Source organism: Dendrobates tinctorius, unplaced genomic scaffold (assembly GCF_039654945.1).
Source record: "Dendrobates tinctorius isolate UK_male_01 unplaced genomic scaffold, ASM3965494v1 ptg000073l, whole genome shotgun sequence".
In the NCBI taxonomy this organism is placed as follows: domain Eukaryota; kingdom Metazoa; phylum Chordata; class Amphibia; order Anura; family Dendrobatidae; genus Dendrobates; species Dendrobates tinctorius.
The window spans coordinates 35,998,054-36,017,740 of record NW_027361741.1 but is presented as its reverse complement, the minus strand read 5'-3'; the positions used below and the strand labels follow the sequence as shown (position 1 = coordinate 36,017,740).

Here is a 19,687-nt window from a genome sequence, read left to right as displayed (position 1 = left end):
GATAGGCTTCCGGCCAACCAGAGAAGAGATCTACACATACTAGGACATTTGCATACACTCCTACCTTGGTAGCTGTATGTAGTCAATCTGCAGTCTCTGAAATAGGTAGAGAGGCGTAGGTGTCGCTTTCTTAGGGACTTTTACTGTTTTACCTGGGTTGTGCTGTGCACAGATGAGGCATAATTGTACGAGTTTCGCGGCTGCGTAACTGAAACCAGGAGCGATCCAGAAGTCATCTACCATGGCGCACATATGACTTTTTGAGGCATGAGTGGGGCCATGTGTTGCTTGCGCCATGATTGGGAACAGGGACTTCGGTAGGCACAATTTATCCTTATTCTCCCATACTCCATTTGAGTTCAGCTCAGCTCCCAGTCTCCCCTAGTGTACCTTCTCTGTTTGGGCAGGCTTTTGCTGGAGGGATTTCAGAACCTCTAGGCTCAGTGGCTGGAATACGCTGACTCCCCACCACCGTCCACTGCTCCCTAGGCCGCCTTGCTGCTACTTTAGCAGCCTCGTCTGCCCTTCTGTTGTCCTCTACCTCCATGGAGTCACCTTTGTGTGTGCTTTTACCTTGACAATGCCAACCTGGAATGGTAACATCAATGCCTCCATCAATTGTTTCACCAGTGGGAAGGCTGCTTCAACTTAGACAGCTCACCTCTGTTCTGAAATGCTCTTCTAGTGTGCCTGACCTTGTCTTTGTCTTGGGATTTCACTGTAAGAGCAGGTACAATTGTGGCCAAAAGTATTGACACCCCTGCAATTCTGTCAGATAATACTCAGTTTCTTCCTGAAAATGATTGCAAACACAAATTCTTTGGTATTATTATCTTCATTTAATTTGTCTTAAATGAAAAAACACAAAAAAGAATGAAGCAAAAAGCAAAACATTGATCATTTCACACAAAACTCCAAAAATGGGCCAGACAAAAGTATTGGCACCCTCAGCCTAATACTTGGTTGCACAACCTTTAGCCAAAATAACTGCGACCAACCGCTTCCGGTAACCATCAATGAGTTTCTTACAATACTCTGCTGGAATTTTAGACCATTCTTCTTTGGCAAACTGCTCCAGGTCCCTGATATTTGAAGGGTGCCTTCTACAAACTGCCATTTTTAGATCTCTCCACAGGTGTTCGATGCGATTCAGGTCTGGACTCATTGCTGGCCACCTTAGAAGTCTCCAGTGCTTTCTCTCAAACCATTTTCTAGTGCTTTTTGAAGTGTGTTTTGGGTCATTGTCCTGCTGGAAGACCCATGACCTCTGAGTGAGACCCAGCTTTCTCACACTGGGCCCTACATTATGCTGCAAAATTTGTTGGTAGTCTTCAGACTTCATAATGCCATGCACACAGTCAAGCAGTCCAGTGCCAGAGGCAGCAAAGCAACCCCAAAACATCAGGGAACCTCCGCCATGTTTGACTGTAGGGACCGTGTTCTTTTCTTTGAATGCCTCTTTTTTTCTCCTGTAAACTCTATGTTGATGCCTTTGCCCAAAAAGCTCTACTTTTGTCTCATCTGACCAGAGAACATTCTTCCAAAATGTTTTAGGCTTTTTCAGGTAAGTTTTGGCAAACTCCAGCCTGGCTTTTTCATGTCTAGGGGTAAGAAGTGGGGTCTTCCTGGGTCTCCTACCATATAGTCCCTTTTCATTCAGATGCCGACGGATAGTACGGGTTGACACTGTTGTACCCTCGGACTGCAGGGCAGCTTGAACTTGTTTGGATGTTAGTCGAGGTTCTTTATCCAACATCCGCACAATCTTGCGTTGAAATCTCTTGTCAATTTTTCTTTTCCGTCCACATCTAGGGAGGTTAGCCACAGTGCCATGGGCTTTACACTTCTTGATGACACTGCGCACGGTAGACACAGGAACGTTCAGGTCTTTGGAGATGGACTTGTAGCCTTGAGATTGCTCATGCTTCCTCACAATTTGGTTTCTCAAGTCCTCAGACAGTTCTTTGGTCTTCTTTCTTTTCTCCATGCTCAATGTGGTACACACAAGGACAAAGGACAGAGGTTGAGTCAACTGGCTGCAAGTGTGATTTAGTTATTGCCAACACCTGTTAGGTGCCACAGGTAAGTTACAGGTTCTGTTAATTACACAAATTAGAGAAGCATTACATGATTTTTCGAACAGTGCCAATACTTTTGTCCACCCTCTTTTTTTATGTTTGGTGTGGAATTATATCCAATTTGGCTTTAGGACAATTTTTTTTGTGTTTTTTCTTTTAAGACAGATTAAATGAAGATAATAATACCAAAGAATTTGTGTTTGCAATCATTTTCAGGAACAAACTGAGTATTATCTGACAGAATTGCAGGGATGGTAATACTTTTGGCCACAACTGTAACTGTATAATGTGAGTAACCGAGCCTTGCCCTTTTCTGGCCAAATGCATCCAGGAAACTTTACAATGTAATGCCACATATAACACGAGCTATATCATTACTCAATTCATTCAGTCTCAGATGTAGATTTGAAATATTTATAACGCATCTGTCCGGGATCTCCCACAAGAACTAGAAAGGTAACAATCTCTTGACACAAAATGATGTGTGATGATTCATTCATACGTGCTCATTCAGGGATTATTTTTTTCCTTTCACTTTTCAGTGGTCATTTGATTTTACAAAGAGAAGATAACAAAAAATCCCTTATCTCAATCACTGCGCTTAATTCAGCTCAAAGTGAGTTGAATAATGTCCTCTGTCATATACAGAGGACCATTCCTAATCGGAACCCCTCATTAATCAGGGATTTATTTATATCCCTTATACTCAATTACTCATCTCATTCAGAGGTTCTCATAGACATACATACAAGGATTCACACAGCCTGCCTATTTTGCACTTTGGAATTAACACCTTAAACTACAGCAGTGTCCACTGACACTCTGAGAACACCAAAGCCAACTTCTTAAACAACAAGAACAACAAAAACCATAAACACCAAACACCACAGCCCTCAGCCCTATACAAATTTCAGCCTCATATGATTTACTGCCAATCCAAAATCAACACTGCACGGAGTTTATCCCAGGCTCTGTGCTACACAGTACACCAGTACACAACCAGTTAGTATATTAGTATATTGCCAGAACAGATTGACAGATAATACATATGACAATTATTATCTTATTACTCTATTATTCTACTCTCATATGGACATACTCACTGCTCACTGGTGATGTAGGTTCTTTTGAACCATGTTGTACAGCCTTACCAAGAGATATGTAGAGATCCAGAGAGAGATTGCAAATGCAAAACAATGTAAGAATAAATTTTCTCACCTGCTGCAGCTACTGGATTTTGCAGTTCCAATCTCCCAGAAAACTCCCACATACAGATTCCGAATAGTCTGGTTTCCACCGTCCCACGTTCGGGCGCCAAACTGTCGTAGCTGTTTTCATTCTGACCCAGAGTCAGATATGCTAGATCACCAGTGAGGCCAAATTAGGAGTTTACGCCCTTAATTTACAAGTGCTTGGAGACAAACGAGACTTCACACGGGCCGTGGGAAAATCACTTTATCTGACGTAAGGCAATCTTTTATACCATTTACAACAATATGTAATTCTATGGAGCTCATATGGCCCCCCACCATCACCTCAGGGTCATACCTTGTTTACAATGTACCCAGAACACGTTGTGGCTGACAATTGAGAACATATACGATAAGAAGCATATTTTCCTTGAAGAGGAGACAGGCAAAACTGCAGTGTCATAAGAATAAATGAAAGGCAAAAGGCAAATAAAGAATTAAAGGCAGTTAGGCATTTAAAGGCAAATCATTAACCCTTCTATATCAATATCCTCAACCAGTCTTCCATCCTGAGCTCGGGCATGATGAGTTGATGGAGTCTTGACCATATTTGACTACATGTTGACCGGATTATGCCAGAAATGGTAGATCTTCCAATGAGAAACTCATGGTGGAGGGCGGCATAAGACAGGCCAGTGGACAGGAAGCTGAAGAACAACAGAAATGGAACATTTTACAAGGGAAAAATGATAAGAATACCAGCTTCATACATACCAAACTTTTTTTTTGTTTCATATCTACTAACACATATATTTTCTAGCATAATGACTACGTGATATTCAGTACATATTACACATAACATTTTGGTATGTAAGTTTAAATATATGTGGACTAAGATGAGGGCAACAAAATTATTCTCTAAACAAAACATACATTGGGCAACACATCATGAACATAGAGAATGTGATTGTGTAGTACATACCGTAATGTGAGAAGTCGCTCCTCTACAGATATATCTTTGCGCATCCTTGTGTCCTGAAAGGTTATCCCAGGGCGCAGTGTCTCCAAGAGTAGATCAAATGTTGCAAGGCTCATGCGACAGTATTGGTAAAATTTTTCCGGATGATCCCGCAGATAAGAATAGAGGCGGTGATAGTGACCTCTTGTGAGTCGCTGCCTCAAAAGTGGATGGACCCACATGCGTCTCCTCCTCCGCGGATCCACTATCACTGGGTATGGGTGACCAAAGCGGTGTGACAAAAGCCAGTTGAAGAGAACCTGCTCAGTTGTGTTGAAACTCAGACTGTCTGCCATGTTGCACATATAACACCAACACACCTAGTCAAGCAAGGTCACAAATGGACAGAATGAAGGCAGCCACCTGTTCCAGAGCCAATAAATTGGGTGCAGGTTTATGATTTAAATAGTTAGCAGGCCTCAAAACCGTTAAATGTCCATTTTGCAAGTCTGCGAGAAAATCTCGCCATACGGATGGCATACGGATTACGGATGCTCACATGCACAAAATACGCGACCACACCTTGATTACTGATGACATACGGAGCACTATTTAGGGGACATTTCTCCGTATTACGCATGTAAAATACGGACCGTATTTTGCGTCGGTTAGTGTGACCCCGGCCTAAGAAGAAGATCTGCCCACATTTCCCCTTGAAGACATGTGTATCAAAGTAATGTGATGTGTAGTGTGTTTAGTGATGTGCATTATTAGTAACATAGAAGTGTTCTGTCCAGCCACAGATAGTTACTAGGGTCAGTAAAGCCCCCGTCACACACAGCGAGATCGCTAGCGAGATCGCTGCTGAGTCACAAGTTTTGTGATGCAACAGCGATATCACTGTGTGTGACACTTATCAGCGACCGGCCCCCCCTGCTGGTATCGCTGATCATGCTCGAATGCCCTGGACCTTTTTTGATCATTGGTCTTCCGTTGGCCAGCACGCATCGCTGCGTGTGGCAGGCAGGAGACCAGCGATCAGCGAGCTGGACGCTGGTTTCCAATGTAAACGCGGGTAACTAAGGGCGTGTGTCACTTAGTTACCCGCTGTGTACCTTAGATACCAGCGCGCTGGTGCAGGGAGCTGGTAACCAAGGTAAACAGCAGGTTTCTAAGCGCCACGTAGTGCTTAGAAACCCGCTGGTTACCTTGGTTACCAGCTCCCTGCACCAGTGCGCTGGTATCTAAGGTACACAGCGGATAACTAAGCGACGTGCGCGCTTGTTACCCGCGTCGTCGCTGTCCTGATCTGCAGCTCACCAGCGATCATGTAGCAACACACCAGCGATCCTGACAAGGTCATATCGTTGTCGGGTTCGCTGGTGCGTCGCTATGTGTGACGGGGCCCTTAGGGTAAACGACTGGGACTATCCCAGAGGGGGAGGGGCTAAAATGAAAGGACAAAATGAGTTTCCAGTCAGAAAGGTAGATATGGCCTAGCCAGCAGCTAGAGCAGACCCTTGGTCTGAGTACTCAGCAGAGACGCATGAATTGGGTGTTCCTAAAGTGAGCAGAAACTGAGATAACAGATAGCGTGATCCAGATGGGAGACAAAGAAGAACATTAGAAGAAATGAGTGATTTTCCAGAGATGAGGTCTGGGGTAGGAAGCCTAGCAGAACAGTACAGAGTTATTTGACAGTTAAGTGACAGAGTGGCGCTAAGAAGGAAAGTGGGACAAAGAGGGTGTGCCCTGTGTGGTAATTTCAAGGCGTCAGCAAGCAGAGAAGCTGAGTAACGGCCATAGTGACATAAGTAGCTCCCCTAAGGCCTGTTTCACACTTCAGTTTTTGTCCATCAGTGAAGATCCGCCGTTTTGCAAAAAAAATGGATCCGCCATTTTGTTTGGCGGATCCGTTTTTTTTTCCCATTGAGTTGCATTACCGGCGTATCGTGACTGATGGCCATCCGTTGGATCTGTTTTTTTGCGGATCCGCCAAAATTTCGCCATCCGCCGACATGCCCGAATGGAGCATGTAACATTTTTTCGGCAGGCAGGATCCGCACTTCACACTGCGCATGCCCGAAAGTCTTCACTCAGCCGGAAATTTAACCCTAAAGTCTGTTCTGGCGGCTGGAAAAAAATTCTCTCTCTCTCTCTCTCTCTTCCACCGTCAAAAAAACGGTCCGGTGGCATCCGTTCACATCAGTTAGCAACGGATCCGCTTTCCGCCATTTTGGCGGATTTTAACTGACACAAAAAAACTGAAGTGTGAAACAGGCCTAAGGTAAAAAGGACACAGAACCATGGGTTGAGTAGTAGGACTCTTGTTTACTCATTATTGGTGCTGTCATTGGAGACTAGGGAAGCTCCTAAAGTGTTGTGCTGGGTGGTGGTAAAGTTAGAGACAGGCTAACAGAAAGAGAGAGGAACAGGCTCAGGAATGAGTGCAAAGTAAATGTAAGTTTTGTATGGTCTAAGACAAGTTTTGCACCCCCTATCCGCTGTATATACTCCTTCCAACATTATTGTTCAGAAAAAGACATTTTATTTTTGAGTGGTGGTCTCCCTCATTGATCTTTGCAACATCTGATCCTGGTCAGCCAAAGTCGCCGCCATCATGCAGCCTGCAAGATAGTAGCGCCCCAAGAGTTAACGTCCATAGACAGCCATTTTCAGGTAGTGTGCGGGGCCATGGAAGATGAGTACCTCAGCCACGGCTACCGCCCCGCGCCACGTTACATACATACACACTTTTTACTTCATATACTTTTTTTTGCTGTTCACCCGACCACAAAGTCCAAGAAAATAATGCAAAATGAGCTTGATATGATATCCTAGACAATGTTGTCAGTGATGTTTCATCAGAATACAACAGATTTCTTGAGCCATGTCCAATGTACTGTATGTTGTTTTCATTAAGCTGAAATTGATCCTCTTCCTGTAACATGTTACTAAATACTGGTGAATTTTGTCTTACCTTCTTCCTGACCATATAGATGTTCTAGTGGCTCTAAAATGACTTCTGTACTGGTGTATCATTTCTATCAAATGGAGTGTGACTGCTTAGTGAACCCTGTGTTAAGTTACTAGTGAGGAGACACAGAAAACCAGACCTGGGCAGGTGGTACATGGAAGAAAATAGATAGTTTAAGTCTATTATACACATAAAGTGACATTGTACTGACTTTTCTGTAAATCATACTTTTGAATATACTATACTAAGGGCAACAAAGTGGTTCAGTAGTTACCTTTCAGCACTGGGGCATTGTGTTTAAATCTAAGTAACCCATCATTTGCATGAAGTTCATTGCTTGCATCAATTTTCTCCCACACTCCAAAAGCATAGTCAACGCTGGATATCCATGACATTTATATAATATCACAGGGAGTTTAAATGTGTAATCATTACAGTATGTAATAAACTCACTGTTAGGATTTTGCTATTTGTGTTTCCCTCACGCCTGTCATGTAATGGTTCAATATGTGATTTGCATATTTGTGACCACTTGCCATCTGTAAGGTGATGAGTGTTTGGAGTTTAGAAACAATGGAATCTTAACAGTGAGCAAAGTGGTGGACACAGATAGAAGAGGGCCTTTGTGAAAGAACAGTATATGGGCCCCTGTGCAGTCCATAATGTACAATTCCTCTTAATTTGGAGGTGGAAACAAGCCACCTTTTCTCTTGGGCCCATGTGTGGCTGCACAGGTCTCACCAATGGTACAGTTGTGCTCAAAAGTTTACATACCTTGGCAAAATTTTTGTTTTCTAGGCCTTTTTTCAGAGAATATGAATGATAACACCAAACCTTTTTCTCCACTCATAGTTAGTGTCATGATCTGAAAGTGATCTGACAGTTTTAAAAGCACAGAGTGAACTTTTTTTCCTTTTGGCAAGTTGCCAAGGTGACTTGACTGTCCCCGGTGGTGGTTAGTGGTATCGCACCTTAGGTTTTCAGTTTAAAGTTCTCTGTAATTATAATTCAGGTGTGGGGCTCTACAAATGAGTCTCAGGGTGTGCAATCACTGCTGGTGATATTCTTTCATTCATTGATTCTGAGTTGGTGAGAGCCTGGTGGAAGGATGGAGCTGAGGAGTCCTGCGCAGCTTAGCCAGGGGGGATGAAGGGCTGGCATGGCGTGGTGGGGTCGCAGTGATGGTGTCAGCGGGAAGTGTCTGCATGGACTGGTGGAGTGGCGACTATGGAGAGTGGCACTCACCATGAGGGACTTGGCTGCTGAGCTGGACTCAAGCATGCTTGACTTCGTGTCAGAAGCTGAACTCATCTTTGGGACTCTGTTACTAAGCAGCAGCAACTGGTGGTGGACTCTGCTCCAAGGCTGCACTATGGTGAAGGATCCTGTTATGGTGATGGATCCGGGTGGAGGAGAAGACGCACGCAGGTGGAGGGCTCTGTTGCAGGAGCATAAGCACAGAGCATAAAGCTAAGTGGTGTCCCCCTGTATTGTCTCTTTCCCTCATGTGTGTTGTTAGTGCAGTGGTGGGATTAGTTTCCGCACCGACCAATTCCCTAGTGAGGGTTTAGGGTCAGGGCGAGCAAGGGCGTTGAGGTACGCGCGCGGCGCCCGGTGCGGAACCGGCATAGGGAACGTTAGGAGTGCAGGGACACTGGCTCAGGGGAGCTCAGGAGGTCTCCAATTCCCTTTTCCCTATCGCAGGGCCCACCATTGTTAATGTTTCCCAGGTCCCCCTTATTATTTAAATTCGCCGTACTGGAGGCGGGGTTTCCAGAATTTATTTTAACGTGTAATACCTAAATTCGCCAGGTGGAGGCGGTGTATCCATCTGCACGTTTTATTATTTAAATTCGTCCCACTGGAGGCGCTGTATCCAGGGTCACGTGTGTTATGGGTTCGCCTTGCGGTAACATCTGCGTCCAGACACACGTTGACCATGACAGTTAGTGGTTGAGTGAAGGCATTTATTGTCAAACTACTGTGTTTTCTCTTTTTAAATCTTAATGACAACCCAAAACATCCAAATGACCCTGATCAAAAGTCCACATACCACATTCTTCATACCGTGTATTGCCCCCTCTAACATCAATAACAGCTGGAAGTCTTTTGTGATAGTTGTGGATAAGGTTCTTTATTTTCTCAGATGGTAAAGCTGCCCAAAAAGCGTCCAGTTCCTGTAAATTCCTGGGCTATCTAATGTGAACTGCGCGCTTGAGGTCTCCCCAGAGTGGCTCAATGATATTGAGGTCAGGAGACTGAGATGGCCACTCCAGAACCTTCAGTTTGTTTTGCATTAGCCGATGACAGGTCGACTTGGCCTTGTGTTTTGGATCGCTATCATGTTGGAACATCCAAGTACGTCCGATGTGCAGCTTCCGGGCTGACGATTGCAAATTTGCCTCCAGTATTTGCAGCTAATGTGATGCATTCATCTTTCCTTCAACTTTGACCTAACTTCCTGTGCTTTTGTAGCTCACACATCCCCAAAACATCAGCGATCCACCTCCATGCTTTACAGTAGGAATGGTGTTCCTTTCATCATAGGCCTTACTGACCTCTCTCCAAATGTAACGTTTATGGTTGTGGCCAAAATGTTCACTTTTGTCCTCAACACTCCAAACGACCTTGTTCCTTTTGAGCACAACTGTATATCCGCCTCTGAGTGAGTATATTGTACACTCTTAGGATTACACACTAGACTTTTTGTCAAATGATATAAATATCTTTTAATGAATTACAAATATTCTCTTTCTAAATGTTCTAATTAACACTGGAAGCTGGACCTCCTCCTCCTGGACCTCCTAATAGCATTAGTATGCTGCCTGGCCACTGCACTAAGCCTAATTCTGCAAGGAGAAAATTAACTTTATTCTCCTTGCAGCGTTCCTGTTTCAGTCACGGGGGCGGTTGTAACCACGCCCTGACTGACAGCCAGCCCTAATGCCGGGGACGAGGTTACAGAGAGGCGACTGAACCCACACTGGTGCCACCCTGTGCTGATTCCGTGCCCCTGGCCCTGATATAAACTGACTCTCCATTTGGGCCAGCTGTTAGTCAGGGACTGGGGCGTGGTTTAAGTCATGGGGCGGTGCCAGTGATGCACCCCCAGGGGCCGTGGGATACTCGGTACCGGGCCGGTCGTCTTAAAAGGATGTGTCACAGTGGCATTGACCTGGTCCGTGGCCCTAGGCGGTCATGTAAAATGGGGGAAAATTAAATAGGAATAGAGTTTGTAAGAAATTCGTGATGCCACCTGTGGTATTCTGGTTAGTGGTGACCAGCGCTGCAGTGCTGCTTCTCTGGGACAGATGGTATAATGCAGCAGAGTTGGTAAAGCTCTCCACAGGCAGAGCTGTAGTCCCAGGCCAGTTGAAATGAGTTTGTAGATGGTGAGGTAGTGTGGAGAGGAGGATGTAGCAGTGCTGAGTGAGAGGCGCAGAAAGGATGCAGATGACACAATTGCGTGTAGTTCCAAGGTTTTACTTACAATCCTGTCTGCAGTACAGATGCCCGCTTCAGTGCTGTGCTCTCCTGGTGAGGGGTCCAGCCAACTTCCAGATAAGATAAAGTACACCCTTCCAGCACTCCTTGTCAGTATGTACCTTTCCTGGCCGTCTCTATACAATATGCTACTTTCCACTTTCCTTCCTTTCCAGCACTTCAATTATCGTCCTAGGCCAGCAGCAGCGAATCCTGTCAGACAACGCATACCCTTCCATTTCTGTGATCCTATGTAGTGGCCTTTCCAGTCGGAATAACTGTGGTAGGGGCTGTGGTCAGGGCCGGACTGGGACTGAAAATCAGCCCTGGCACACAAGCCAAAGCAGCCCACATTCAAATCAATTAAATAGGAATGTATCTTCTATGCAGCCTTTTCTGTACAGTTTGTAGGTGAGAACACTAAGGGAGTTAAATAGGTGAAAAATTACAATATATATGTACCTCCTTGTCTTTAAAAGTTGGGAGATACGGCATACTATGACTGCGCATAACCCCATGACCCTGCTGACAATTTTGGTTTGGAAAAGAAAAAAAAAATTGCAGCAAGCTACGAGTGGCTAAGAAAACGGATCAAGTGCACCTATACAAGTCTGTGGGTGCTTGTGACACATCAGACTACAGTCTGATTTAAGTGGACACAGAGAATGAAGAAGATGGAAAGATGTAGATTCTAAGTCTCCTGCGCACCTGTGATACCGTTACCTCATGCGAGAGAATCAGATCACAGTAACCTGACACTGATCAAACTCTGAGAGTGATCGATGTCATTACCATAATCGATCCGATTCTCTGTCATCATCAATCATGTGAACGAGCCCTTAATGATATCACCACATAAAGAAAAAAATTAAAGGGATGGACCATCTACTAAAAATGGCCAGTCCTCCAGCCAGTCCTGCACCAGGAGCTTATTTGGCCCAAAAGATCTGATTTATATAGGGACTGATTGTCCGGCACTGATAGAAATCAGATATTCTTGGCTAAATAAGCTCCTGGTGCAGAACTGGCTGGAGGACCTTGAGAAAACATAATTCTCATCAGCCCCAAAAGTCAGCCACCAGCCAGTTCTGAAACAGAGAATAGAAACATGAATATTTAAAGGGGTTGTCCACTACTTTAACACTGATGACCGATCATTAGGATAGGTCCTCATGTTTGATCGTGTTGGTGCAACACCTGGCACCACCGCAGGTCAGCTGTTCTCAGTGCTGGTGGGAACTGCACAGTTACAGAACTGCATAGCACAGCTCAATGTACTGTAAAGTGGCTACAATCGGGTTCTGCATATCCGCCCCTTGATTTGAATAGGTACCATATGTGCAGTATCCGGCCGCTATACAGTGTACAGCGAAGCTGTGCTGTGCCGTACCTGGGCCAGAGGTGTATCCAGGCTTTCTGGCACCCGGGGCAAGAATTCGGTTGGGCGCCCCCCCCCCCAAGCACACATGCAATTTGCACACTTGGTCATGTACCCACGAGCTGCTCTCCCTAATGCTCTCAATGTTCAGTGAAAAACTGAGAGCAGGAAGAGAAGTTCGTTGTCACAGGACCATAAGTATGAAAATCGCATATGAGTGGTGTCCATGTGATGACTACTGGAATCTGCAGAGCTGAATCCTGACATTGCAGGCTTCTGAATTCTCACAATGAATGCACTGCACACTTTTAGGATTCTTCCGTACCGGTGGCAAGGGTACACGGTCATGTCAGCACAAGCATGTGATTTATATACAGTACTTCTGGCCACATTCCGACCAGACATGCCCGGCCTCACTTCGTTCATTTTCACTGAGTGAGGCCACACATGTCTAGTCAGCATGTGACCGCATGTATGTAAATTACCGGCATGAGAGAATCCTAACAGCGCTCAGTGCGCACTGTGAGAATTCTGAAGTCTGCAGTCACGTAGAATGACTGCAGACTTAGCAAGCACAGACCTGGACAACCCCTTTAATGCTCCTAATATAAATAAAAACATGAGAATAAGTCAGTATCACAAATAATATTTACATCCAGGTACTTTATAGATGACGTTGTCTCTGGAGACGTTCTCCTTCTTTACTTCTTCTTGTCCAGACCCCATGATGAGTTTTCTCATCCACAGCAGTCTCTGCAGACTTCCATCTTCTCCGGTCTTCTGCAGCAAATCTCGACACGATGCCCTTAAAGATAGAAGTGTCATTATAATGCTCCTAAATAAAAATATCTGCCATATACTGTCGCCTCACACTATTCCCCTTCCTCCTCTAACATCCCTCTGTTCACCATACTGTCTCCTCATATATTTACCCCCTCACTCTCTTTACTGTCTGCTCACACATACCCCTGACTCCCCATACTGTGTCTGCGCACATCCCATCACCCTCACTCCCCATACTGTGTACATTTACATTTTTCCCATCGCTACTCATACTGTGTCCACATACATTTACCCGTTCGCTCCCCATACTGTCTGCACCCATCCCCCATACTGTTTCCTCATACATGCCCTCATACATACATACTCTTCATTTTGTGTCCTCAAATCTCACCATACACATTAAATCCCCCCATCCCCACTCCAAATCCCCCCACATTAAATAACCCCTCCATCCCCACTCTAAATTCCTCCCACACATTAAATAACCTCCATCCCCACTCCAAATCCCCCCACACATTAAATAACCCCCCATCTCCACTCTAAATTCCTCCCACACATTAAATAACCACCTGTCCCTAGTCCAAATCTCCCCACACATTAAATAACCCTTCATCTCCACTCCAAATCCCCTCCCCATCTCCACTCCAAATGCCCCCCTATCTCCCATCTTCAGGTGGTTTCTTCAGCTCCACAGTGGAGCACTTACCACCAGTGTTCGCTCTGGGCGCCGGCGAGTGCAGCCGACTCTTTCGGTGGGGGGGTGGCAGAACGCAGCCGCCAGGGGAGATACTGCAGACCGCCGCATTAGGTGGCCCGACTACGCCACCCTGCTGGCTGCGCCCGGGGCACATGCCCGGCTGCCACCCCCAGATACGCCTCTGACCTGAGCAGTTCCCGCCAGCACCGAGTGCAGGTGATCTGTGGTGGAGGCAGGCATCGCACCCACACAGATCAGACCTTGATCACCTATCCTAAAGAAAAGCCCACTGCAGCACCTGTATACACCAGCCAGCCACCTCACTGCAGCACCTGTATACACCAGCCAGCCAGCCCACTGCAGCACCTGTATACAGCAGCCAGCCCCCCCACTGCAGCACCTGTATACACCAGCCAGCCCACTGCAGCACCTGTATACACCAGCCAGCCCACTGCAGCACCTGTATACACCAGCCAGCCCACTGCAGCACTTGTATACACCAGCCAGGTACCCCACAGCAGCATGTGTAAACACCAGCCAGCCCTCTGCAGCACCTGTATACACCAGCCAGCCCCCCCACTGCAGCACATGTATACACCAGCCAGCCCACTGCAGCACCTGTATACACCAGCCAGCCCCCCCACTGCAGCACATGTACACATCAGCCAGCCCACTGCAGCACATGTATACACCAGCCAGCTCCCCCACTGCAGCACGTGTATACACCAGCCAGCCCCCCCACTGCAGCACCTGTATACACCAGCCAGCCCCCCCACTGCAGCACATATATACACCAGCCAGCCAGCCCACTGCAGAACATGTATACACCAGCCAGCCAGCCCACTGCAGCACCTGTATACACCAGCCAGCCCACTGCAGCACTTGTATACACCAGCCAGCCCCCCCACTGCAGCACATGTATACACCAGCCAGCCCCCTACTGCAGCCCAGCACCTGTATTCACTTACCAGGTCCCAGACACGACTGTCACTCCAATCCTGGCAGGCATCCAGTGATTACAGGCGGGCGCAGGTAGGCCGGATGTTCTGAGCCTCTGGTCTCCTCTCCTGATAGGTCAGCGCTGTAGACTGGAGCAGGAGAGAATAGCGTGCTGTCTCCGCCCACAAAGAACATCCTGACGTGCAATGTCAGACGTTCTTAACCCCCTCCTGTGCCACAGACTGGTGAGTGATGATGCAGCTTCTGCCGGCGCACATACCTGTGTAAATCCACCGTGCCCGCAGATTTAAAGGGCCGGCGGCAAGAATTTAAAACGGGCCGGAGGCCGGATATGCGGGCGCCGCCACTCCAGCAGCCCACAGAGTCACTTATATCGCGGCCCAGCGGGAAAATGCCCGGTTGGGCAGATTACCAATCCGGGCCTGGCTGTGGTCCATAAAGTAACCAAAGCTATCGGCTTGCTAGTAGCGCCCTGAAGTACGCTCACTAGGCTAGGGGCCGTGACCCTTTGCAACCAGTTTCTTCCTCCACCTGACGTCAGTCAGCATGGATCAGGAACCCACGGGGAGTATGCTCCAGCCGTGTCCCAGAAGAGCCTTCTTTCCTTTTTGGGGAAATCCAATCTGTCCAGCAGCTTCTAATCACAAGAGCTGCTCCAGACACATCCTTCTCCTTCCCTCCATCTGAGGGAATCCCCACCTTACTTCCTATCCTTCTCCCGCTCTCAAACTACGCTCCGCCCAACTCCCAGCACTCTTCGTATTCCAAGCAGGGGCCATAAAGGGTGCTCTGCTACACTACTGGTGTGTGTGGGATGTGGGATGGAATGTGGTCGGGTGTCTCCACCTTACCTGTTTGTGGGATACCACACCTCTGGGTGAGGTGCAGCATCTCTGTGGCGACTGGACCCTCAGGGGTGCCACACCAGCGCTGATTCATTCACCACTGTAGGTATACAGAGCGGCGGTTTTAAATGCACCCCCGATCCTGACTGCTTGACTGACACTGGCTTTGCATTAGGGCCAGCTGTGAGTCAGGGCCAGAGGCACAATAAGGCTGGAGTCACACACAAGGTAGAAAAATACAGACCGTATTTTATGTCCGTAATACGCATAAATGGTCCCTAAATAGTGCTCCGTATGTCATCCGTTGTCAGGGTGTGGCTGCGTATTTTTTTCATGTAAGCATCCATATGTAATCCGTATGGTATCCGTATACCGTTTTATTCTCGCAACCTTGCAAAATGGACATTTAACGGTTTTGAGGCCTGCACATAATTTAAATCATCAGCACCAACCCTATTTATTGCCTCAACATCAGGTGGCAGCTTCCAATCTGCCCATTTTGGTGCTGTGCTTGTGTGGGTGTCTTGCTGGTTGTTAGCAAACATGTCTGACACACTTCAGTTCACCACAACTGACCGTGTTCTCTTCAACTGGGTTCTGTCCAGGCGCTTTGGCCAGCCATATCCAGTGATTGTGGATCCGAGGAGGAGGAGACACATGTGGGTGCATCCGCATTTGAGACAACGCCTTAATAAAGGCCATTTTCACAGGCTTTATGCAGCTCTGAGGACACATCCTGACAAGTTTTTCCTCTATTGTCGGATGATCGTTTCTACCTTTGATGCTTTGTTTGAGACAGTGCGCCCAGGGATCACCTTCCAGGACACCCGGATACGCAAATGTATCTCTGCGGAGGAGCGCCTTCTCCTTACGTTACGGTATGTATTTCTCAGCTACAGAATGTATGTAGATGATTATTTTCTCAACTAATTCTCTTACTCAGTAACCCTTTTTGGCCAAGAAACATTAGGTATTGGTACCAAATATATGCTCTCAAACTTTGAACACTTTGATATGTTATTCCACTTTACATAGCCGTGGGACATGTGTATATGTATTGCTCACCTAGCTTCTTACTTACACACTGTTCTGGTGATCTATATGTAATGTGTGCATCCTTGAGCATGTATTTTAATGTATATATTTTCTACATTTGTTTAATTGTAGGTTCCTCTCAACTGGCCTTTCTTATGCAGCACTCCATCTGGAGTTTTTGATTGGGCGATCAACAATATCCGGCATCGTTCGTGCTACATGTTCGGAAATCTGGTCCAGAGTTCATCATCTGGTCATGCCAGAGCCCAAGATGGTAGACTGGTTGAGGATTGCCAGGGGATTTGAGTTGCACTGCCAATTCCCCAATTGTATTGGAGCCCTGGATGGGAAGCACATCCGTGTGCGTAAGCCGCCGAAATCAGGGTTTTTAATTTTTTTTTTTTGGTCTTCTCTGATTTGTGTTGTCTGTTTATATGTGATAAAGTTGACTTACCTATTCAAATGCCTAAAATAATTCAGGAAGAAGGCCAAAGATGCATTTTCAAATGTATTATAAATGCAAAAAATAGCTTACAATACGGTGTACCATATTTTTGTCATATGGCAGATATTGCCCAGGCCATTTAGCCTTTTCTGTATATAACATTGTCATTTTTTGACACACAAAGAGGTAACAAGAAATTATAAATACCAACAAAAAAAAATGTACAAAACAATCAGCTATTTTATAACTGCTGGTAGGTTGGCGGAGGTGATGGCGGGAGGCCTTCATCTCTTTGTTGGGGGTTGGGGTGCCAAGCTTGACCATCACCCTGTTGGGGTGGATGATCTTGGCCCTATGGGAAGATGTGGCCATGTTCCTGCAGCTGCGCACCAAAGAGACCATAAGGATACTGTCGATTATAATCCTGTGGCTGATTGTAGCCATGTCCATCATACCCCCCAATATGACCATGTTGTCCAAACCCAGGTTGGGGCCAGCCTCCAACACCAGCTCTGTACAAGTGGCCATATTGGGCAGGTTGGTTATAGGCTGCCATTCGGCCCTGTTGTGGCCAAGGTGGGTTTGGGGGGGAATGGGTGGAGGTGTAGGCACATGTGCAGGCAGACACTCATATCCTAATTGAGCATGCACAGCTGGCTGTCGGACAAGGCGGAGACGGTTACGGGTTGAGAGCTGTCACCTCTAAAGATATTCAAACAACTCATATGGGTCATTGGGGTGTGTGCATGTATCAATTAGGATCTGAATGGATCCGCGCACACGTATCCTCACCTCACGGGATAGGGGATGGAGGTACCGGGCCAGGCTTCGGGAATATGCCTCTTCACCCTCATCCTGGGCAGCCCTGGACAGGTAATTTAGGACAACTGTGTCTACATGCCTCCGGGTATCAGAGGCAGTGTTGTCCCTTCTCCGTCTCCCACGGCGGCCTACGGCTGCAGGCTGGTAGGACCCCTCAACACGGCCAGTAGGGCTGCTGCTGTTGCCAGGGTCTTCTAAGTTGCTGGCTGCTGGTGGCTCTGCTGGGTCTGGACCAGGTGTAGAACCTGATGCTGGTGGAGCTTGGGCGTTGCAAAAGCTCTGGTCAGAGGATGGGCCAGCCACCTCTTCACATTCCCCGTTGGGGTCTATAATGGGCTCAGTATCTGACCCTGTCTACCTCTCTGTGAGGTTGGACTGAGTTCTGTTAGGAAATGTACAAAAAAACAAATGTAGCTCAAATGTGTCATGTGGTATGATGTCTGTACTTACGATCTGAGATCCATACTGGGTGCCAAAAATGCCAAGCGGTCAAAATAGATGTATTTCCGCTTGGTTGGTGCTGCTGCCCCACTCCTGGCCCTCTGCTGTCTTTCCCGCCGGTACTGGTCGCAGATGCTGCGCCAGCGTCTCATCACATCCTCACTGCAATGTGAAGTGAAAAGGGACTGTAACCTTTGGGAATTGTGCCAAGCAATATTCCTAACATTTCACATAGTCACGTGGTCTAGTAGGGGGTGGTTTTTATCTAAATTTTTCTTTAGCAAACAGGGATACCTACATACACAGTCTAGGATTGTAGGGGCTAGATTTAAAAAAGCTAACTTCTGGCCTTTAAGCTGATTGGTAAAAATGACATTTACTTACGAATGTGTTGTTGCTCCTCACGTGGCCGTTGGGCATAGTCTGGGAACATGTGCACACAGATGCGCCTCCATGCCGCCTCTTTGCGGCCCCCGTCAGAATAATGGGCATCCCGTTGGTACCAAAGTCCGGGCCTTTCCTGGACCAACACAATTAAGAGCTCCACATTAATGTGGCCAGACATGACGCTGCAGGACTCCGTGGAGGCATACTTCCTTGATGTCTGGGGCACTATTTGAGCTAATTTGCATGTCTAAGCTTCCTGATGATGGATTGGCCCATTTCCTGTCACCAGGAAAAGTCTTGTGTATTTCTCGCAAGTCACACGGGTGGTCCGTGTGTAATGCAATTTTTTTGCGCGCACCCATAGACTTGCATTGGCGTACTACGTCGTAATACGCCGACAATCGCAGCATGCTGCGATTGGCACGGACCGTAGAAAATACGCGAGAAAAATACGGCTGATGGGAGCTACCCCATAGAGAATCATTGGTCCGTAGGCAATGCATTTTTTTATCGCCTCTCACTCGTCCGTATTCCTCTCTAGTGTGACGCCAGCCTAACACTATTAACCTGCAGATTAACCACATATCTGCAGCTTAATAGCGTTTTTTGTGACAGGTTCCCTTTAACTAACAAATATAAAACAATACATGTCTTATAGTCCAGTGTGCCTCAATTGCTGAAAAAAACAAGCTTTGAAGCAATATATGAAAATTAGCTAACTAGGGCCATGTTGATGTACTTAAAATGCACTTTCAGGCCAATCTGCGGGTGACTTCATAGCTTAATTTTTCAGCAATAAGAAATCAAATTACTATCAGACAGTTATCATTTTTAATTCTGTCCTATGACCTATTCTGACATGTCCCCTTTAAATATTAGGTAATGTTTTTAGATTCTATAACCTGACCAAGTTATACTTTAATCCAATTAACTATGAAGTTAATCTGCAATATTTTATACACAAAGTTGTGTTTATGAAAAAGACAACTGAGTAATTGGAAATTGACGGGAAAAAAATTAAATGTGTGCCTTTTTCCGATGCATGCACATTAATTTGACATATTTAGGTCACATCTACTAACTGGTTGTTGCAAGTAAAGTACAAAAGTGAAGCTACAGTTTTAAGTTGAAGGAATAACTTAACTACAATGAAATCATTGGATAAATTCCCTTCAACTGTGAAAGTGTTCTGTTAATAACATGGTATT

The 19,687-nt window shown here is 46.3% G+C and overlaps 1 long non-coding RNA gene across 1 annotated transcript in view; it reads right to left on the bottom strand.

Moving 5' to 3' along the window:
- Positions 1-3,647: 3,647 nt before the first annotated feature.
- LOC141096322 (uncharacterized) overlaps positions 3,648-19,687 on the bottom strand; it is a 72,508-nt gene continuing 56,468 nt past the window's right edge. Inside the window, exon 3 of the long non-coding RNA XR_012233658.1 lies at positions 3,648-3,975. This is a non-coding gene — a long non-coding RNA (uncharacterized lncRNA). The remainder of the gene's footprint in view (positions 3,976-19,687) is intronic.